The sequence below is a fragment of the Schistocerca serialis genome, chromosome 7 (genome assembly GCF_023864345.2).
Source record: "Schistocerca serialis cubense isolate TAMUIC-IGC-003099 chromosome 7, iqSchSeri2.2, whole genome shotgun sequence".
NCBI lineage: Eukaryota > Metazoa > Arthropoda > Insecta > Orthoptera > Acrididae > Schistocerca > Schistocerca serialis.
In genome coordinates, this window is record NC_064644.1 from 435591349 (window position 1) to 435613536 (window position 22188).

Sequence of the window (22188 nt, forward strand, 5' to 3'; positions counted from 1 at the left end):
GCCCTTTATGATAAAGACGTTAGGTTTCGTATTTCGTGAATTATGTGTAGAAATAAGTGAGAAATAATGGAACACCTATCGAACAAACTAGGGAGAATATTTTAACCGTTTGAGGTCAGCATACTTTAGTTTATTCATACTACAGTCGTACATCACGTCGCTCAAGAAGCACATTGTTTACATCTGTTTAAAAATATTTCACAGATGTAGTTTAACCCGGTGTGATTAAAGATGGAGTTTATCACTTGGCGTCAGAAACCTGATTATTAAGAAGTTGATACATCTAAGGAATAAATTTAAAGTATTTCTTTAATATTCCTAAAATAACTATGTCTATCGAAATCTGTTTGTTCATTTAACATAGATTCCGACTTTTTCAAAAATGGTTCAAATGGCTCTGAGCACTATGGGACTTAACATCTGTGGTCATCAGTCCCCTAGAACTTAGAACTACTTAAACCTAACTAACCTAAGGACATCACACACATCCATGCCCGAGGCAGGATTCGAACCTGCGACCGTAGCAGTCGCGCGGTTCCGGACTGCGCGCCTAGAACCGCTAGACCACCGCGGCCGGCCCGACTTTTTCATTTTATGGTGGCATGTGAGTAGTTCTTATTGGTCTAACACATTTAGGATCTTGCCATTGGCTTCATTGTGTCGTACTACTAAACTGTTTTCCGTCTTGTTTATCACATACTTGGTTTGTAACACATGCAGTGCAATAAGTCTGAATGTAATTATGTGCTCTTGGAGACGAGTTTTAAAATTTCTGCCTGATTTTCCACGTACTCGTAGTAGCCAGGACAATGGGGGCATGAAACTTTAATCACTCCACTGCTGTTAAATTTTTAGTTATCTGTTTTTATATTGTGAACTGGTAACCGTCCTACCTGCTTTCAGACTCAACCACTCTGAAAAATCACTTATTGGCCAGCATACGTTAGAAACGAAACACTTGATTAACAAGATAGAAAATAAATTATAGTGCTACAGAGTGAAGCCAATGGTAAGACCCTAAATCTGTTAGAATAATTGGAAATAAACCTTCACAAAATCAGAAAGCCTGAATCTATGTTAAGTGAACAAATAAATTTCGATAGACAAAATTATTTTAGAAATTTTGAGGAGTTGTTCTAAATAGATTCCTTGGATATATCAACTTCTTATAACTCAGGTCTCTGACGCCATGTGACATTGCATCTTTGGTCACACCAGGTTAAACTACGTCTGTGAAGTATTTTTAAACAGGTGTAAAAACACATGTGCTTCTCGAGTGACGTGATTTGCGGAAATGGAATTAATAAACGAACGTATGCCAAATGCGAAACGTAACATCTTTCTCATTAAAGGAAATTGTATTTTACTTCACTCAAAAGCAAACGTAAATTATGTATCACACAATTTACGCATCGTGTAAGTTAATAAAATACGACAAAATTGTGACGAAAACGTTTTATTCAAACTACCTGTGTACTGAACACAGTCACGTTCACAGCCATAAAATACGGATAAAACTAAGCTAGTATTAGGAATGGATTCAGCATAACGTAAGACTTCTAAGTCTTGAATGGAATCATATAACGCTGGATTGAGTATGAACTTCCGCTTTATCGTCATTCGGAATTACTGAGAAAGCTTCTAACACAAATTCAACTAAATATGTAGCAATAGCCAATTTTCTTTTTTCTTTTTTTATATAAAGAAAAGAAAGCATGTCTCTATGTCTCTATGTTGGAGAAATATATGTCATGGCTGTATCTCCAAACAGACTTCATCAGATAGGCGGACAATTTAGAATACGGAGAGGAATCAGGGAAGGAGTTGGCACAGCACCAAATCTCTTCTCAGCAGTCGAAGAAGAGAATTTCAAATTCCTGAAATAGCTGAAAGAGAGAAGAAGTGCATGTTACTGGAGCATATGTGGGCCGCGTTTTCCTCACGACATTCGGCTGTTTTCCTCCTTTGTAGATAAGCCTCCGCAAAGAATAGAACAGATTAACAGATAAATTTTGATACTAAGCTTGATAATAAATAATTATAATAAGGCATAAGCCATATTCAATAGTACAAATTAATGAAGATGTCTTAGAATCAGTTGATGGAAATTTTATGTAAGGCGGTTGATGACATCGACAGAGCAGACAGAGAAATGAAAGAAATACTTAAGTGTAACGCAGTCTGGTGTCAGTTTCAGCAAACTAAATATAAGACAGTTACAAATTCAGTATCCTATTAACAGAATATTTATTTTATTTCGCGCTTTTTACGGAAGATGTCTTGTACTCATAACACAATATTCAACTTTTCCAGTTCTTTCGGTGCGGACAAAGCTTAACTTATTCAGTAATTCTGGTCACTGTTCAGAATCAGTAATGTCAAAACTTTATCTACGATGGAAGCATCATAGTAAAACATAAATCTTTCTCAAAAGATCCAGATAATTTGTAGAATACGTAGGCAGGTAACTGAATTTGGTGTTTCGTTAAGACGTATCTCCAGCAACTATAGATTTCTTACGAGTGAAAGTACGCAATCCACATTTAGGATTTCCTTGATTTCTCCAAACCGCTCCAGGCAAATGCCGGGATGTATACTCTGAAAAGGGCACAGCCGATTTTCTTCCCTAACCTTTCATAATCTGAGTTTGTGCTCCATCTCTAACGACGATGTTCTCGACGGGGCGTTAAAGTTTATCCTTTCTTCTTTCTAAATTTCTTAGTTGCAGCGATTGCGCAGCCGAAACAAATTTTTTCAGTGGCAATAATGTTTCGCACAGCCTGTCGTTGGCTCGATTAAGATATTCACTTATTCTGGTGTCTCTGCCAGTGCACAGTTTCGGCATTGGAGTTATTTTAAAGTGAGTATACCATCATTCGCTAACGGGTTACAATAAGAGCGTTCGTATCATCGTACATTGATAAGAAACATTACGTTGCCTTCTTGAATAGCAGCTTTAACGCCCCCTTTACGTTTAAACTATTTATACTGTCTCTATGTTTTAGTAAGCTGGCATATGAAGCCCAGTATAACGTGACTACTCTATTATAGTGTTTATGAACTTTGAACTGTTAGTTTTTCACCCTTTATCTGGGCAACAGAGCTTTATATCTTTTCTTATGATGTTGCCTGGCTGGTATAAAATTTTTATTGAAATAATCTGCAGCATATTAACTTTTAATTCTGATTCCTGGACTTTTAATCCTGTATCTTGGAACAAACTGTCTTGTAAGCATGCATAAAAATGGTCATTTGTTAAATTGAAGATAATGATGAATTCGAGTGCGTCGATCTTTTCTTGTAGTTATTTTGTATGTAAGTGGTTAAACGAAGACAGAGACTTGCAATTCTTTCGTTTCAGTCAGCAATTATTGATTTTTTAAATTTTTGGCTCTAATCGTTATCATACACTGTTATCATGCTCTTCACCACATTAGCTCACTCTGTTCAGCACTTTGTAGAAACAGACTTGTTTCATTATTTAATTTACGCCCGCATTGTTCTTTCTAAAACTGTTACGTCTGTCAACATTTCTACATGCCTCTAATGTCATTCGCTGTCTGGAGTCTCGCATCCGCGCTTCGGCTGCTGCAGCTAGTGCCCCTCGTCCCCCCCGTTGTGGTCTCGCTCTGTTCCGTGCCCTGCCAGTGTCTGCCGTTAACGACGTCGCCTGCGGCCTCTGGCATTTCCCACGTCTCGCATTATTAGCGCCTCTGCGTCGCACCTTACGCTTGCTGCCGATTACACCACATGGCATGGCACGCTGTCCCAAAGGCTACATTCCTCTTTCAAGCCATTTCCAATCTTTCCAGATGCTTTTTTCTTGGCACGCTTTGACAGTGGCCTGTTCATATGCGCTTTCATATTTGCCCACAGTATTTTTCCTTTCTAAAAATCGCGAATTTATCTTTGGATTTTCTGCAAGATCGTCTTCCGGTCAGATACTATTAGTCGAACCGAACTCCGTATCTCGCTGTGGCACAACTGACCCATACTTCTACCTTTGGCGTGTCGTCCAGACCCTCAGCCAATGAGGAGCCTTCGCCGTTGTCAGGCCACGAGGCCGAATAGATTCAGTTCGGCACTTGGCTTTGGGAATGTTGCATTCTGCTTGAACGGCGTGACGTGGTTCCGAGTCCTAGACTATTGGAGATTCTACGTGAGACCTCTACAAATACTTTCTGTGGTGGGCTACGAGGCGACGTGTTGCTCATTTCAGTCGCGATGCTGAGCTGCAGAAAGGCACAACAAAAAGACTGTCGGAAAGTTGGGTTTCGGCCAACAAGGTCCTTGTTAAAAGTAGACACACACAGTCTATGGCAGGAGGAACCACACGGCTCTGGCTCCAGCTGCCGGGGACTGTGGTCATGTGTGAGTGAGTGTTTGTGTTTGTGTGTGTGGCAGTGTGTGTGTGTGTGTGTGTGTGTGTGTGTGTGTGTGTCTACTTTTGACAAGGACCTTGTTGGCCGATAGCCAACTTTCCGACAGTCTATTTGTTGTACCTTTCCACGACTCCGTGTCTCCGCTACAACGTGAGCAGCAATTATCCTGTTCATTATATTGTTACAGTCCATCCTAGATTTTCCATTGTTTCATTTCAGTCAAGTCATCCAAATACTCGTGAGACCTGGTACTCAAGCGAAGGCAGGATTCGGTTACGATTGTGGACGGGGCCGTAATCAGTTACTATTGGTTGCCTTTTACAGTTACACACAATTTTTTAAACCAATAATTCCAGACTCAACAATAAATAAAAATACCACATGTTATTAATGAAAGAATAAACAACTGTGTAAATAGTAGTGTTTTCAGTGAGTTGCAATTTAGCAAATCACCATTAAATACAGATGCAGCAGATAATGTTTTAAAAGCAAGCCACTGTGGTCTGGGCAGAAGGCCTTACACGCCAGGAATGACAATAAATTAAGAATTGTTTAAAATTCGCTGCAGCTTACAAATTACAGGTATTGAAATATTGAAGACAAGTCGCCACAAACACAGCAGAAGGCATCAGACGCCAGGAATGGCAGTAAATAAGGGTTTTAGGCTTACTGCTAAAATAGAAATACCAAAGTTGAATTTTAAGGCATGTGACCACAATTGCTGCTGAAGGCCTTACACGCCAGGAACGGCAATAACATAAAAAATTTTGAAACCTGCTGTGAAACAGCAAATACAGAAGCAAAGGTTAATTAAAAACAAGCAACTGATCGCCAAACGGGTGAAATAAGATGATGGTAAACTTTTTAACACAACCCTTAACATCCACTGAGCGCTACACTGCTAGGTTTATTCCAGAAGGCGACCAGAACTATTAATTAGACATATATAACCTTTAATGCAAGTATTACAAGGTATTATAATAAATAATACAATAATAAAACACAAGAACCAGTACATAAGTTCCTTAAAGGGTACTGAGGCAGATTATACCAGCAGAAGGCGTGGGCTGAAGGAGCGTTACACTGAACTACTGGCCATCAGACCTCCTTTTAGAACACACACGTCTTACAAGAACCAAGAGGCCACAGACGGTGCTCCAGGAATCTGAGAAGGTCCGGCAAGAAACACTTTCGCGAGTGATGAGATAGGCAGCCAACAGTTGCATTCACTTCACAAGATGGGAACCCAGACTAGTGATAGTCTAACGAATGGCTAATGATCATTTTGCTGAAGTAACCTGACGTCCCATAAACCAAATGCAGCGATGGAACAATACGCCAAATCCGGAACCGGCGGTCTGCACTACGTTCCCTGAATACTGTGTTTAGGGCTCCCAGAACGAGAAAGGAACCACTACCACCACAGTAGAAGAATCACCCACCGGCCTTCAATCAAGAAAGCTGTCAAAACTACACGCCTTACCGGGCTGCAGCGGCAAGGCGAGGAAACATACACTGCCGTTACATACACTAACCCCCGGGGCAGGAACTGGGCGTTAGCGGCCACCAGGCAAGAAAAATTACCTCTGGTTGAACTTAACAAATTGTAACAAGTTGAACGCAGCAAATAGTAATAAGAAGTCGAGGAAAGCTAACAGATCCGACTTCCCCAAGAACTCCACTTGCTGCTCTTGGCCTCGGCGACACTACTAGCAGCAACACGAACCCAAGTCACTGGAGAGATATAACAATGGTGGAGGTTTCTCTACTTGGATTGAAATGCACTCATCTTAAATCTTACTGGATCATGTTTACGACGAGGTTGCGCATCCTCGTGACCACAGCCATTTCATCCAGCTGTCCATGCGTGCCGCCATCAGTCCTAATGTGATCTGGTACTGCGCGATCCTAGCTCCTGAGTCCCCAATCGAACTGGCCCACTCACACGACCCGAAAAAACAACGACGTCGTCCCAAAAATAGGGCAACAGTTACTACATATCGATAACCGCCGCTGCTGCCACTAGCGGACAGGCAACGCTTGCGAAACGAAGTGGCGCCAGTCAAAACGTGAAGGAGACAAACAACCGTAACCATGTCAACTAAACGATACCATCTGGCCTCCAACAGAGGGCAGAAACCTACAAACAGCACCAACGCGACCCGCAGCATGGCTCAACTCGCAGTTATTTTGCAAACATTCCACGCACAGAATTGTAGCGAAGCATAACGTGAAGCAGTATTCTTTAGTGTGGTGACACAAATGCTTGCAGATCTCTCGTCTTTCGTAAGATAGAAGCTGATTTACAGGAGGGAGTAATGTCTATTGAATCTGTCTCATAGAATATTCACTCATATCTTCCTCTCGTGCATTATAAATAGTCTTTTTGGTAAAAGACATATCTCTAAAATGCAAGATTTTTCTATGATGTGAATACACTCTGCATGTACTGAGAACACACTTAGTTTTGAGGTCAATGCAAGTATTTGCGACATTTTTGTTAGTTATTTCGCGCAGTCTAAGGCATTCCTTAATTATATTAAATACAAGGGCTGTTCGATACGTACTGCAACACCTCTTTTCTGAAAGCAGATTGTTTTTATTCAGGATTCCAATACACGACTCTTTTGGCTAAAAACACCAATTTTTCAACACAATCTACGTTCAGTGCGGCAGCCCCACGTCGCCCTTCTGGGAGGGGCTGTGTGCCCGCATGGTACGGCGCTGCTGGACCACGTTGGAGCCATCGCCTTGCTGCATCAGTAACCTCCGAAACAACCACGTACTGTTTGCCATGGATTGCATCCTTCATTGGGCCAAACATTTGGACGTCGGAATGTGCGAGATCCAGGCTCTCGGTGGATGAGGAAGAACAGCCCAACATAGTTTTGTGAGCTCATCTCGTGTGGGCAGCCTTGCGTGTCCAGCAGTACGGAGAGGTGTTTGCTTGTGATTCGTCTATCACCTCCATTGAGAGTGTTCGCACGTTCCAACATTGCGACAGTCGCAGCTCTACGCGGCCGGTCGACGCGGTGGAGATCGGACAGGTTAAAAAAACTCTTTGCTTTGAACGCACCTCCGTTACAGACACCATTTTGAAGGCTACGTACACGCCCGTAACCTATCGGAACCTCGTGAAACCATAGGGGCTGAGCAGGCAATATTTCACAATGCTCCACAACAAATTCCATTTTTTTCAACGGAAACTCAGTAAGAAAAGTAAGTGTTGTATTACTTGTTCAACGCTTTTCAAAGTTATATGTTAGTATGCTTCCATCTTTCAACACCTGTTAGTATAGTAGTTGTCGTATCAAAGGCCAGTCAGTGTGCGGATATTCAAACAATTAAATCGTACCATTCTACTTCAGTCCATTAATAATAAATGTTACGGCGTAAAGTCAAGCCCCGGTACGCCAGTTGGGAACGAGAAAGCAGAGCGCTGTGAAGACCTCAGCCAATTGCACGCTGTCTCTCCAGGATGACAACGCGACAGCAGTGGCCTCTACGCGAAGAGGACATAAACGCTGCTGCGCCCGACTGGCCGCGGCCCTGTTCCACAGAAGCTTGACGACTAGCGACCTGAATGCTAGCGTCAACTGTATTACCTCACTTGTATTAGGAATTCTATATACTGAAGAGATTTCTTATTTGCATGTCGCCCTTTGCTTGCGACATTTCTGTGTTATTGTCAAAGTTCAGTATTGCCATTGTTCATTTCGTAATAAAACTCATTAATACGATTTGTTTGAATATTGTCAAGCGATCCGACAATGTAGGCTTCCTAGACCTCACATATTTGACGCCAAGGCAGGATTCAACACTAAACATTCCGTTCTTTTGCATGAGTGACGTTCTGGTGCTATAGGTAGATCCTTCTGGAATGTAAATGACTGCAGAAGATAGTGCGCTTGCTTTTCTATAATAATGATGTAGTTTCTGGCACAAACGCTATAGAAGCGAGCCACAGTTTCAAAAGGGTGTACAGGTTTTGCTTTTAAATTACGTCACTATCTCATTGGTTGAGTAAATCGTTTCCATAATCGATGTTTTGCACTCTAGATTTAGTGTCACAGATACGAGGAAACATCCTCATTGTTCCGCTTTTGGTGAAACTCAACATCTTATATAATTTTTGGATACGATTTGGTGAGTGACTACCCACTACTGGGTTTTCGAGCACGAAACTGTATACAGTCATTACTGTTACTCATATAGTACCATCCCATATTGTTCCATGTTTTCGAGTACTAAAGAGAAATTTAAAAATGTGACGCTAACGGTGAATTGCATGCTAACGATAATGCTTATGGGCAGTCACTGAGCTGGGCGTCTTCTGAATTGCGACGCATTATTCCTTGAACATATGATGACATAAAAGGAAGAAAGGATAAAAAGCTCTTGTGCTAGATTTGTAGGAGAACGGCTGCGAGTACCTTTTATGTAACACCTGGAACGGTTGCAGTTGCTTTTGAAGGAACTGACGTAGATGTAATGGCTCGTCGATGTCTGGACGAGAATTCAATTATGATTGACGTCTAGAGATAGGAAAGTGTAATATTACTGGAGAATATAATTAGAACTTCAAGGTACGTTAGCGATCATTATTCCAGTACTTTTTTCCGCTGAAATCACCATGTATCATTATTAGCTGTTTATGGACCGGAGGGACACGTGTAGGATGCATGACTAGTACGAATATGCATCACGGTCATTGCCCCATATGGGAAAATTATTATTACACTGATTTTCAGTTTTCGTACAATACGGCAGATACCATCCACCTTCCAGGTGAAGCGCTACGCTAGCACACATGTTGACTCCGTGCTGCCCGTGAAGGTGAGAACAACCCTGTGTATTCTGTGACTATTTCTTCAATTATCTGTGCTCAGGTCGCCTACTTAACGTAACTGTGCCCAGAGATACAATCGTTCACATAATATACCACAGCTTAACAGACCTGGTTTTTACCGAACTACACCTCATCTTGATAGTAGCTTATTTCTTAACACAACACACAACGTGTACATAATCTGGGATTGAGTTCATGTTGGATTTATGTGTCTATACAATACTTTTAAGTATTCAGCAATTAATAAAAATGTGAGATGACACAGAAATTTTCGACTATATGGACAGTGACCTTTTGCGTCGCTTCTGGCCAGGAAAATTTTTGATGGTAACGAAAATATATCCGTATGCGGGTGATACTACACTCACTTAAAATGGCTTCACAGCCGGAATATGCAGCAGTGCAGAATCTAAAACAAAGGAATGTACTAACGCAAATGTCGACAGCCAGTGTAATAGTGTGCTGTCACTCAGAAAACCTAAGTTTTGAAAAGCCTTTGACACACGTTTAATATATTCGCGCCCGGTGTCGACAAGGAATGTTTATATTCACACAAAGTTCCTGTGAACACTGCTCTTATAACGAAAGCAACTAACCGTACCCATTGACAACTGACAATAGTTAGGGTTTTCATTCGTTGATAGCTTTCGCCGAAACACGTTCCACACATTCTTTTTACAACTTCTAAATAGCTAGTATTTATTTTTTATGAGTAAGAGATAAAGATTTTGCAGCTTATACATCACTGATTCTATGATACAAGCTCTGTCGCTGAAAGTTTTACGCCGATTCGTTCCCATACACGTCCTAAAATTCTAAACAGAATTGCTGGGACAAGAGGAAGTTTTATGCAACACCACTATTGTACACTCTCCCTTCTGTCAGCGTCTCGAAGGTAACTAGCACAATTCACTCTGCCGATCCCATCATAGAATGTCTGACGGCTGTCATCCATCTTTTAATGGAGCTGTAACCAACTTCACCCAACGTATTAATATACAGCCTTAGAAAAACAAAATGGAACACAAGTAAACAAATGTCTGTTTTAATTTAGAATGCCCAAATATTACAAGGGCAACGGCCTTGCCGCAGTGGATACACCGGTTCCCGTCAGATCATCGAAGTTAAGCGCTGTCGGGCGTGGCCTGCTCTTGGATGGGTGACCCTCCGGGCCGCCATGCGCTGTTGCCATTTTTCGGGGTGCACTCAGCCTTGTGATGCCAATTGAGGAGCTACTCGACCGAATAGTAGCGGCTCCGGTCAAAGAAAACCATCATAACGACCGGTAGAGCGGTGTGCTGACCACATGCCACTCCTATCCGCATCTTCATCTAAGAATGACACGGCGGTCAGATGGTCCCGATGGGGCACTTGTGGCCTAAAGACGGAATGCTTAAATATTACAAGAAAGTTGTACTAAATATGAAAAGGTGTAAATTCAGTAATAAGAGCATTAACAGCTCTAGATTCACAACACGTAATCCCAGATGTGAACGTAGGTTTGGTCTTACCAGAAACAATTATTAAACATAATCTAAGCACTCTATCGACACTAAAATGACACAAAATTATCCAGAATAAATACCATATAAATATATTATTACTTTAAATCAGGTTTTCCATAGATTACTGAAGATCGAACGTCATAATGACGATATGATTTGACTCGCTTCTTAAGAACATAATGGCTGTTGCTGAGAAACACGGAGTAACGTACTAAAATCTAAAACTCTATAGGGAAAGGACTCGGCAACATTCTTTAGTCGTCACCAAAATTTCCACTTCTTGGAAACATGTTGACTCTTTAAGACTTCAGTCTCTTTCCCTTCTTAGTATTACCAAGTTGACCGACGGCCAGTTCTAACCATACACTATCAACTGCATACGAAATCCTGCGTGATCTCTCTGGAATGTCTCGCAGGAAGTTACTTGTGACGAAGTTCCGCCTTATCCATTTTATCACCACAGGCTTAGAAGGGCAGCTGCTACTCTACCTGAACTTCACAAAAGGCACTGCATGGGCTGCTGATCCACAAAACGCAAAAGACAAAAAATAAGAACACATCTTTGCTTTGTGTTTTGATTTCATGCAAAACGTCCAACTGCCAAAAATTCTAGTGCAGGAGTTTTTCCATCTGAGGCAAGTAAGTGTCTTCAATATCTATAACGTAATAAGCAACCACAGTTATTTCCACGTATACCGGGAGGGAACAGCCAAAAACACTCCCAAATGGTGTATGCTCCTTCCTGATGTATTTATTGATCAGATTCTCCAAAACGCCACTGAACTTCATCTGTATTCAGATAACTGTTTCGGCCAAAACCAAGATAATGATTTGGTTCGTCTAGTACTTCCTTTGTCGGATATGAATCGGTTCCAAACCGTTCACTTGTTTCTTGTCCGGGATCACGTTTTTCTCTCCTATGATCGTGATTTCTTCACGGTAAAGAGAAAAATGAGGAATGCAATTTTTTCACTCCGCGAGGTAACAGAATTGATGTTGAGCAGTAGGCAATTAATGAAATTCCAAGTTACCGATGTTCACGATTCTTCGATCATAAAAGATTACGGACAGGGAAACTGGTGGTCACCTTGCTGTAAAACATAGTATTTCTGTGGAAACGCTGACGATGCCGAAATCTGCTCAGGTGAAATTTTCGGTCTCGTGATTTTTCCATTTCGTGTACAGATCTGACCCAAAAGGTGTTGTTGAATCTCGCGAATCCATAACTTCAGAGGAAAAACACACCTCCATCCTCATTGAGAGGATTCCCAGCGACCACGTCTTTCGTCTACCTACCGGTACAGTGTATCCCACTGCAAAAATCTCGATAAAACCTAGAAAACTTGCATATTTGAAAAGAACTTCCGGAGTACATCCCAGTAGATTCCAGAGAACTATTTGAGGAAATCACCTCCCGATGGCCCATTCGTGACGGCCAACCAAACGAGTACAGTGATCAAACAACGCTGCGGTTTCTTGAGCGCTTTTGATTTATCTTGAAGTGTCTCTCATACTTTCAATTGCCTTTTCGCATAGTAAACGTTCCATTTCACTTGAACAATGTTCGTTTGTCATAAAAAAATTTGCTTTTCATAATTCGCCGGAGGAACCGAAGAAACTTTCCTTGACTTCTTCGTGGTATGTTAAAAGGGCAGTTGTCCTCGATCTTTAAAAAGTCTCTAAAATACAAAACTTGATTTAAAATTATGTTTTCTCATCAAATATCTCTTCTTCGCTGGTTTCACACGCACGCACCACCCAGTCGAACAATTTTCCAATTTTCGGAATGAGATAGTTTTGCTCGTTTACTGGTAGTTAGCCTCAGTTTAGTACTGCCTCTTTAACATTCAACGATTCAATCAGAATACCTTTACAACCGTCAAATGGACACTACTGCCAGTAGCATATGCTGCTACAACGGCAGGTTATCAAGATTTAAGTGAGTTTGAACGTGGCGTTGTAGTAGACGCACGACCGATGGGACACAGCATCTCTGAGGTAGCGATGAAGTGGGGATTTTCCCGTACGAGCATTTCACGAGTATTCTGTGAATATCAGGAATCCGGTAAAATATCAAATCTCCGACATTGCCGTGGCCAGAAAAAGATACAGTAAGAACGGGACCAACAACGACTGAAGAGAATCGTGCAACGTGACAGAAGTGCAACCCTTCCGTCTATTGCTGCAGATTTCAATGTTGGGCCATCAACAAGTGTCAGCGTGCGAGCCATTCAACGAAACATTATCGATATGGGGTTTCGGTACCGAAGGTCCACTTGATGACTGCACTCACCTGGGCCCATCAACACCTACACTGAACTGTTCATGAGTGGAAACATGTTGCTTGGTCGGACGCTTCTCGTTTCAAATTGTATCGAGCAGATGGACGTGTACAGGTTCTGAGACAACCTCATGAATGCATGGACCCTGCATCTCAGCAGGGGACTGTTCAGGCTGGTGGAGGCTCTGTAATGGTGTGGGGCGTGTGCAGTTGGAGTGATATGAGACCTCTGATACGACTCTGCCAGGTGACAAGTACGTAAGCATTCTGACGAACTTCGTCAATTCCAGAAGGACAATGCGACACACCAGACATCCAGAATTGCTACAGTATGGCTCCGGGAACACTGCTCTGAGTTTAAACACTTCCGCTGGCCACCAAACTCCCCATACATGAACACTATTGAGCATATCTGGGATTCTTTGCAACGTGCTGCTCAGAAAAGATGTCCACACCGTCGTACTCCTGCGAATTTATGAGGGGCCCTGCAAGGTTCATGATGTCAAAATTCCGTTCAGTACTGTTTGAGACATTAGTCGAGTCCATGCTATGTCGTGTTGCTGCACGTCTGCGAGCTCGTGGCGGCCCTTCACGACATTAGCAGCTGTACCAGTTTGTGAATTAGCATTAACAATAGTAATAATCCTAAATATAAAATAAAGAAAAAGAACCTCGAATACACAGTAGGAGGGGCGCAGCGCCACAATGTGGGCAGCACTGATATGTTTCAGCGCGGGGGAGGTCACTTCATTTAAGTAGCACTGATCTTCCGCCTGTTCCATTTTAGCTATGGAAGAACGAGTGTGTACATGCTTCCGTAGGCGCTCTAGTCTCTGTTACTGTATTCCATTTACCGATACCCGAGGTATACAGTTGCTGCAGCAGAACTATCGCACACTCGCATCGAATAAAGGTTCACTGAGTTTTCTCACTAACGTAACGTCATTCTTCCTTTAACGATCCCCAATTACTTTTCCCGACTACTTCTACTGCACTTTCGCATGGAACAGACCACACCTGCTTCGACCCTGCAACGCGTCCGTGAAATCATGTGATACCTGCATTCATGTCCACGCCATGAGGGCTCTAAGAGCTGGAGCAGTACTATAAAATTGAAGGGGCCGACAGTATACTTCGAGGTAATGCGTGCAATTCGTTTGGTTGAATTCGAGACAAGAAGATAAATAAAAAAGGCAAAACCGTTTATATTGTACAAAGCGTTTTCTAGCCATACGTATGAAATTACTAGTTTCCAGCATATAATTCATTAGGAAAAATAACAGATAACGTGATTACACTAATCTCTGCTTATGAAAGACAGTGTCCCAATTGATTCACTCAATGTCACTCCCAGCGAAAATCTCTAAGGACAGAAAATTGAAATCTGTAGAGGTTGTGGTCTTATACTGTTTGATCTTATACTGTAGCCGTCGTTTAAGGAGCACTTTTGTTTTGTTTTGAAATTCCACCCCAAAGGTGGTGAGATAGGGAATGAACGATTTTTTGAAAGAATGTCGCTATTAAGACAATTTTGGAGCTAAACCTACGAAAAATGGTATTCGATTTAACGGTCAAAAATAAAGAAATACGGGTTTCAGGATTTTTGGAAGTTTAATCCTTATGGGAATGAAATAGTGTGTGAATGCCTATTTCGAAAATAAATCGTAATTAGGGAACTACTGAAGTATTTTGGAGTTCCAGCTATGACAACTAATATCGGAAAAATGATTATTTCAATGTATTTGTAAACTCATCTCCCCAAGGGAGTTAAATAGGGACTGAAAGATTTTGTGAATATATCGCTTCTCCGTTAGATATAAAGATAGTTAGGGGATGTAAGTTTCTATGGAAATATCACCACAAGAGCGCAAAAGGCACGATTAACAAAATGGTACACATGGCTCTGAGCATTTTGGGACTTAACTGCTGAGGTCCTCAGTCCCCTAGAACTTAGAACTGCTTAAGCCTAACTAACCTAAGGACATCACACACATCCATGCCCGAGGCAGGATTCGAACCTGCGACCGTAGCGGTCGCGCGTTTCAAGACCGTAGCGCCTAGAACCGCTGGGCCACTCCGGCCGGCCACGATTAACGAAAACCTTAGAATCCAGCTACGAGAATCGCTTTTCGTCAGAAGTACATTCTGAATAGACCATGCTTTAGAATCCTTAATAAGTGTAAAAATTTAGAAGGTGTTGCATTTTGTGAACTAAGTCAAGGAAAGCTATTTAACACTCAGCACGGCAAACTGACTTAGTCAAAATTGCATTGAAAAAGAAACGGCTCATTAATAAATCAGTTTTTCAGTAGGCCTAATATATGTTTGTAAAATTATTGTTGATGTAATTACTACACAAATGCGAGCGAAGCACGGGCGATGATGTAGTTCTTACTAATCTGAGCATTAGCGACTTCTTCCACTGACGTATTCAGTTAGTCGCTCCAGAGTATCGTTTGCCATTTCCTTACAAATGCGCTCAACTTCCCAGAACGCTTCCAGAAAATCTGTCTTCCATTCTACTTCCCTAATAATGATTTTACGTATTCATCGCATTTTATCACTGACAACCCTGAATAATTAATCGATGCGACCTGTCCCAAATGTCCGTTACTAATCTTTGTATCGGACGTTATATCTGGGATACTTTGTGTTGATGCATAGTGCCAGAGATCCTCCAAGTGCGCATTTATTCAGTGAATCATTTCTGAGTGTTGCAATTTTGAGAGCCGTTAAAGTGTATTCTTTCATGGCATGCGATAATGGCAGTAACAAAATGTGACCCGTTTTATTTTCATGAGCAACAGAACAGCCGCCCCGTCAATGCGCGTTACTGAATTGATGCAACGAAACGATGGCAGTAGTTTACTATCTGAACAATCATGCCGAAATTTTACTCTGAATTAACTGCGCAAATAAAATGTTTCCATTTGTGGCTGAGGTAGTAAAACATTTACGCAGTGCATGTTTTACTTCTGACTTCACAAATGGGAAGCAGTGTGTTGGGCAGTTACAGCGATATTTGTTGCCTCTCACTACAATGCACAGGACACGATAGCATCAGCTATAGTTATCGTTCGTTTGCTCTTAAATCGTTTAAAAGCCTGTACAGATTTTGACGTTCTAGAGAGATTCAGCAATCGCATAGGAGCAGCTACTACAGTACCGTTCTACTAGCTGAAAACAAGCATTATCGCGGATTATTTCATCACCATCTCACAAAGACTAGAACATGGCAAAGTGCTGTTCTAAACGCAGTATGACCTCGAGATCATTGTACAGATTTAAAGCACAATATTCTTATTATCCCTGTATATTTGGTCGAAATTATTCCCACGGCAATACTAACAGTACTTTGATGGTGTTATAGTATACGAGTTGCAGCAGAAACACCGTTTCAGTTCTACAGTCAAGGAAATAAGTTTAAACTTGGCAGCACTGCTGTGTAAGCTCACACCGCAGCTCGTGTGAATAAGTTAAATTACTATTATTGTCTTGGAGGTATGTACCGTTTATGCAACCAGTTGAAGGCAGTTTGTTTGTTGCCATACGCGTTTCGCTTCATTTACATTGGAAGCATCATCAGTGACCTGTAATACATCTTTCCTTTTTTACATACACTAAACCTGTTATATGATAGATACAATATGCTGCTATAGTACATTTTGTCGTTGATTTTAATCTAAAAAACAAGAGAAAGACACGACAAAATGTATTACAGCAGCATATTATATCTACCACATAATACGTTTACTGTATGTGAAAAAGGAAACATGTTTTACAGGCCACAGATGATGCTTCCGAAATAAATGAAGCCAACGCGTATGTCAGCAAACAAACTCCCTTCGATTGGTTGCATAGACGGTACATGCTTCTACGAATTTAAAGCAACTAAGGGAAAGACGGAAAACAGAAAAGATGACGATACTATTATTTTCTTTAATCTAGTTATATTTATACGTACAGAACGTAACAAAATGCGTGGGCCAGCTGTCATCCCATGTTCTTGACTCATACATAAACACTATTCTGTTGCGCTGAGTGTTACAGTGTTTAAGAAGAAGCACTATAAAGGAATACCCAACCACAGAACTATCTAAATAAATCTGTTGGTTGTATTCAAATGATACTGATTACTGTGTGAGAATCAACAACGATTCTCCCAAAACTTATCTTCTGGAAGATAATTTGCTGTGCACCACAGCCGAAGGATACGTAAAATCTCCGAGGCAGTTCGGCACCTCCGAGATGTACACAAATATGTCTTAGCTTAGCGTTGGAACAAACAGGCGTTGGTTTTAAGATGTTCTAAGAAGCAGAAACCACAGCCTTGCTGTTGACGAGGATTCATTGTGGGTAACAAAACTATTGTGTCTCAACTCTGCCTGATAGGTCTGCGAGGGCGTGCTGAAAAGTAATGACTCAGAATTTCTTATGCGAAAACTCTTAAAAAATTTTAAATGAAGCAAATCCTTCAAGTCTGCGTATTTAATTGTCAGTATAGCCATCTAGGCGACAACCGCATTTCTCCGAACGAGATACCACTTCGTTGGTACCATCACTGTAGAATGATTGTTGACGGGGCCACAACCTCACCTCTGCTTCCAGTGGTTCATCACTGTAAACGTATATCTCTCGAAAGTATTCCTTAAGTTTTGGAAACTGTTGAAAACGGGATGGGACCAAGTTGGGACTGTATGGAGGATATCCGATGACACTGGACCCAAGACGTCGGACTGTGTAACTGTTGCACGATTCATGTGTGATCTGGCATTGCCATGCTGAAGTAGTGGGACCTCCATGTCTGGACGAACCCATCGAGTTCGTCTTTCAGTACCTTACAGACATTATGGTGGTGCCTGAATTACAAATGCGCGACAATTTGAACATCTCAGAATACTATGAACATGAATTTGCATGTTGATGGCATGGCCTTGAACAATTTTGGCATCGGTGATCCCTCGTGGTGGAACTCCATTGATGCTCTGTTCTTTATGGACTCGAAATGGGGAATCCAGCTTTCATCTCCTGTCACCAGGTTGTTAAGGGACCAATCACCCTCATGGTCTAAATGCAAAAGAAATTATTGACAGATGTCCAGTCTCCTCCGTATGGGAATTCGAGGCACTCACCGTGCACACGGTTTTTTGTACTGATGTTCTGCCATGGTGGTCTGTGCCGCTCTCGTTATGTGCCGCTCTTGCCTGAGAACTTTGACTGTGTTACCCGAAGATTTTCTCTGATGAATTCATCAACTCCGTTCCTGTGAGTCACGTCGGTTAACGCATGCAGCCGTCCACTCCGTGCTCTGACACTTACGTTGACGTTAGTACCACCGTTTCCTTCATTACAAGCACGAACAGCCCAGCGTCTCTTATTACTGATTTCGATCCAGCCATCACACTGCACAGATTTACTTCTTCTATGGATTTCACTTGGACGCGCTATTCCTACAGTTATAAAATCGATTACAGGACACAGAGTCTTACGCACTGACATTGTTACCGCCATGTCACACAGTACAATTCGGAGCCCTCTAGCGGCAGACGGTTGCATCTTGCGGAACCGAAGCGGGAAAGTCGACCGAGTTTTGTCCATGGCTTGTCATCCCTCAACTAACACTGACAACAGAAAAAAACATTTCGAAGGTAGTACTTTCCGGCACGCCGTCGTCCATTTGTATGAATACGCCACAAGGTATAGCACAGTGCCTCGTGGAGCATACATTCCACCAATATTGTAAATTTTTCCCTGTTCCATTTCCTTACGGAGCGTGGGTAAAAAAGTAATGGTTTCTATATCTCTGCACATGCCCAAATATTTCTTATTTTTTCTCTTGTGGTCCCTCGCGAGGTAAACAGGTTGTTCCCAAAGAGTCTTTACAATGATCACGTGTTACAGAAATAACGATAAGTATAAACGTGTGATTTCCGGAAGGTTCAAAAATGGTTCAAATGGCTCTGAGCACTATGGGACTTAACATCAGAAGTCATCAGTCCCCTAGAACTTAGAACTACTTAAACCTAACTAACCTAAGGACATCACACACATCCAAGAGCGTAGAACCGCTCGGTCACATCGGCCGGCCACGATTTGCGGAAGGATTCGTTACGTATTGGCCCTGGGAATGTCTAATTGTCGTGGACGTCGCCGAATACATTTCACCAGAAGTGCAGCCACATTATCACTCATGATGATGAAGTTTCTCGTAGAACGACTTGCACGAGGACGCCCCTGAATTTAACATCGACAACCAAACATTTGTTCTCAACTTTATCAATCATTCCCATTACATTCGGCTTCTTCGGTACATTAGGTTGGTCAAACTTTCAACGTAATCTGCGAACTGTCTCTGCACAACATTCACCACTTTTTCAATAAGGTTTCGTTGTGACAACATGTTGTTCCACCGTAAAGTTCTCCGTTACTATCCACAAAGAAAACAGATGAACATCATGTAACGTTCAGTGCTGCCAGCTTACTAGAAATTGTGTTTTTTATGTGACACCATTTACTTGTAAGAGAAGCGTTATTCGTCGCGTAAGGAGGATAAACGTCCAAATGCACTTGTCCGATTTCGAAACAGGCTAAACCCATCAGCACACTGGATACAGAACCAGCACGTGGTGTAATGCTATGGGTTGCTATTGGGTAAAACTACGATTACCTATAGTTCGCGTAGCTGGTAATTTGCGTAGCCATTAAATTCTGAGTTGTTGAGGTCGGCGTCTGTGGCTTATCTTAGAAGCGTCGGTGACGTTACATTGCGACAAGACAAAGCAGTATTATGTAGGGTGAATCACCTGAAACTTGCACTGCAAATATAGCGGAAATGTGCTACTGATGTGCGGTTTTCAGAGAGTGAATTGGTGGTCAAGGGCTCCTATTGTTAGCCAGTCAACATCGTCAGATTGTAATACTTAGAACGTGTATTTTTCTGTGTGAAAACACTTTTTTAAATGGAAGAATGCCTACTGACATTAAAAAACTGATAGTAAGTTAAATTAGAATGTCAGTGGAGTTTCTTTCAGAATTCTATAGCTTGTCGTTTACGAGATTCGTATTTTGAAAAGTTCCCACACAGATACTTGTTCAGTACCTGTGGTATTGTTCATACACCAGTTTGGAGGATTCTGACCAGTAATGAGACAACTGACCATCAGAGGTTGTGTTCCGAATGACCACCGGCAGCGGCAATACCAACTTCCAGACTGGTCTGGAGCGACTGCTGCGCGCTTGTTACCATTTCATCGGAGATGTCCGAGCAGTGTCCAGTAATATGTTATTGCATATCATCGGGTGTAGTTGGTATTTCCTTGTAGACAACATCTTCAAGATATCCACACCGAGAAAAGTCTACAAGCGTCAAATCTGGGGAAAGTACCGGCCAAGGTAGAGGTCCTCTGCGTGTTTCTCCTAGTCTGCAGAGGAACTGATTCTAGCATCGGTGGAAGATGGTCTGTTAGGAGACTGTGATACTTGTGCGCGCTCAGTGTGCTTGAAAAACAGGCCTAAGAGCTGATGGTTCACTACCCCATACCACAGGTTTACACGTCGTGGACGCTGACGTTCCACCAGATGAAGCCAACGGGGATTGTCAACATACCGATTGTGCGTGCTAAGGTTCATACGGAGGCATTCAGACAGTCGTTTATCCCTGGTTCTATTTCCGAGTTGAACAGGGTAGGAAATGACCAGTAGTAGTACGGGGTAACCTGCGCCAAGCGCCGTAAGATGGACTGCGCATTATCGACGTAGATGTAGAGGTAGATGCAGATGCAGAACTACGCAAGTTGAATGACACGAACGAGCGTCGGTGTGGAAATTTTCCAAATTACGATATTTCCTAAGCAGCTCGTACTAGAATCCTTCATCACACAACATTCTAATCTACCCTACGTTTGTTTGTTAATGACAATACGCATTGTTCCGTTTAAAAAGAATCTGTTTGCGCAAAAAACCCACTTTCTAAGTGTTATTACAATCTGTTTATTGCCTAACAATACAAGTCCTTGACTACTAATCCATTCTGTGAAAACCGCAAATCAATAGTACTTTCAATTTCCGCTATATTTATGGTGAAGGTTTTAGGTTGTTCATCCTGTATATTGCCCTTGCTGTCCTAACATGACTACAGAACTTATTCGACGGTCATGCTAGCCGGTGCTATATCTGGATTTCTCACCCACTGACAATAGCTGGTCTTGGGCTGCCCGAAGCCACTCATTTTCACGGCTCCTAAATCACGACATATTGAAGTGGCCTTAAGTGATGTACCCGTGTCCTTAATCGAAGCTCACTTGCACTCGATGCCCTGCGGTTGAGAGCCAGTGTTGCGACTACAGGTGGCAGCACCGTGTACTAAATTCCGTAAGTTGTGTGGACAAAAATCCCGTAAAAATTCAATCACGAAATCTTTCTATAATACTCTGCACCCACAGTAATTCAAATTTAGTTGATTGGTATCCTCCCTCTAGCAGTATATTTGAAGGGCAGCCAATAAGTGAAGATAAAGGTAGACGTTTGGCAATACAGAGTAGAAGAAATTGAAAGAGTGCATAAGGTACAATTAATTTGGAAGTGGAGATAAGTCTTGAGTGTAAAACTTGTAGACGGAGATCAAGGTTTGATTTAAGTACATAGGTTCAATTGTCTACTAGCGACGACGATTAAGCAGATGCGAAAAGACTTGCAGACGAGTGATCAGCATGGGTAAGTGTTTCAAATGAGTCGTCAGACTATTGAGTTCCACAGTCCAACAGATTCGACTCTTACACGTGCTGGACACGCTTTATAATGAAAGCAATGATGAAACAAACTAAAAACTGTACCAAATGGACTGACAGGATCCAAAAGCCGTGTTATAACAAACTCTAGAATTTGCGGGTGGAAGCAACATATTAATTAAACCACAGTGTTTTTAACAGCAGTCGCTGGAACATACATTGGCATTTTGAAACGTTTCGTTTAACTTAACGTTAAAAGTGCAATCCACAGCAGTATGTGAATCATACGTAGGCGTCTGTGTAGATGGTTTCCCCTAGGTACATCGTAACGCTTGCCAGTGATTCATACTTATGTAACGATTGCAGAAGCACATGCCCTCCTCACGACCGAGGTGCTGCGTGAACATGACTTATAGTCCACTGCGTCGTTACGTGACGTCCACAA

The 22188-nt window shown here is 41.9% G+C and overlaps 1 protein-coding gene and 1 pseudogene across 1 annotated transcript in view; one reads left to right on the forward strand and one right to left on the reverse strand.

Moving 5' to 3' along the window:
- LOC126413138 (O-acyltransferase like protein-like) overlaps positions 1–22188 on the reverse strand; it is a 343086-nt gene that overhangs the window by 249622 nt on the left and 71276 nt on the right. The gene's annotated exons all lie outside the window — the stretch shown is intronic.
- On the forward strand, positions 10305–10422 carry LOC126413448 (5S ribosomal RNA; annotated as a pseudogene).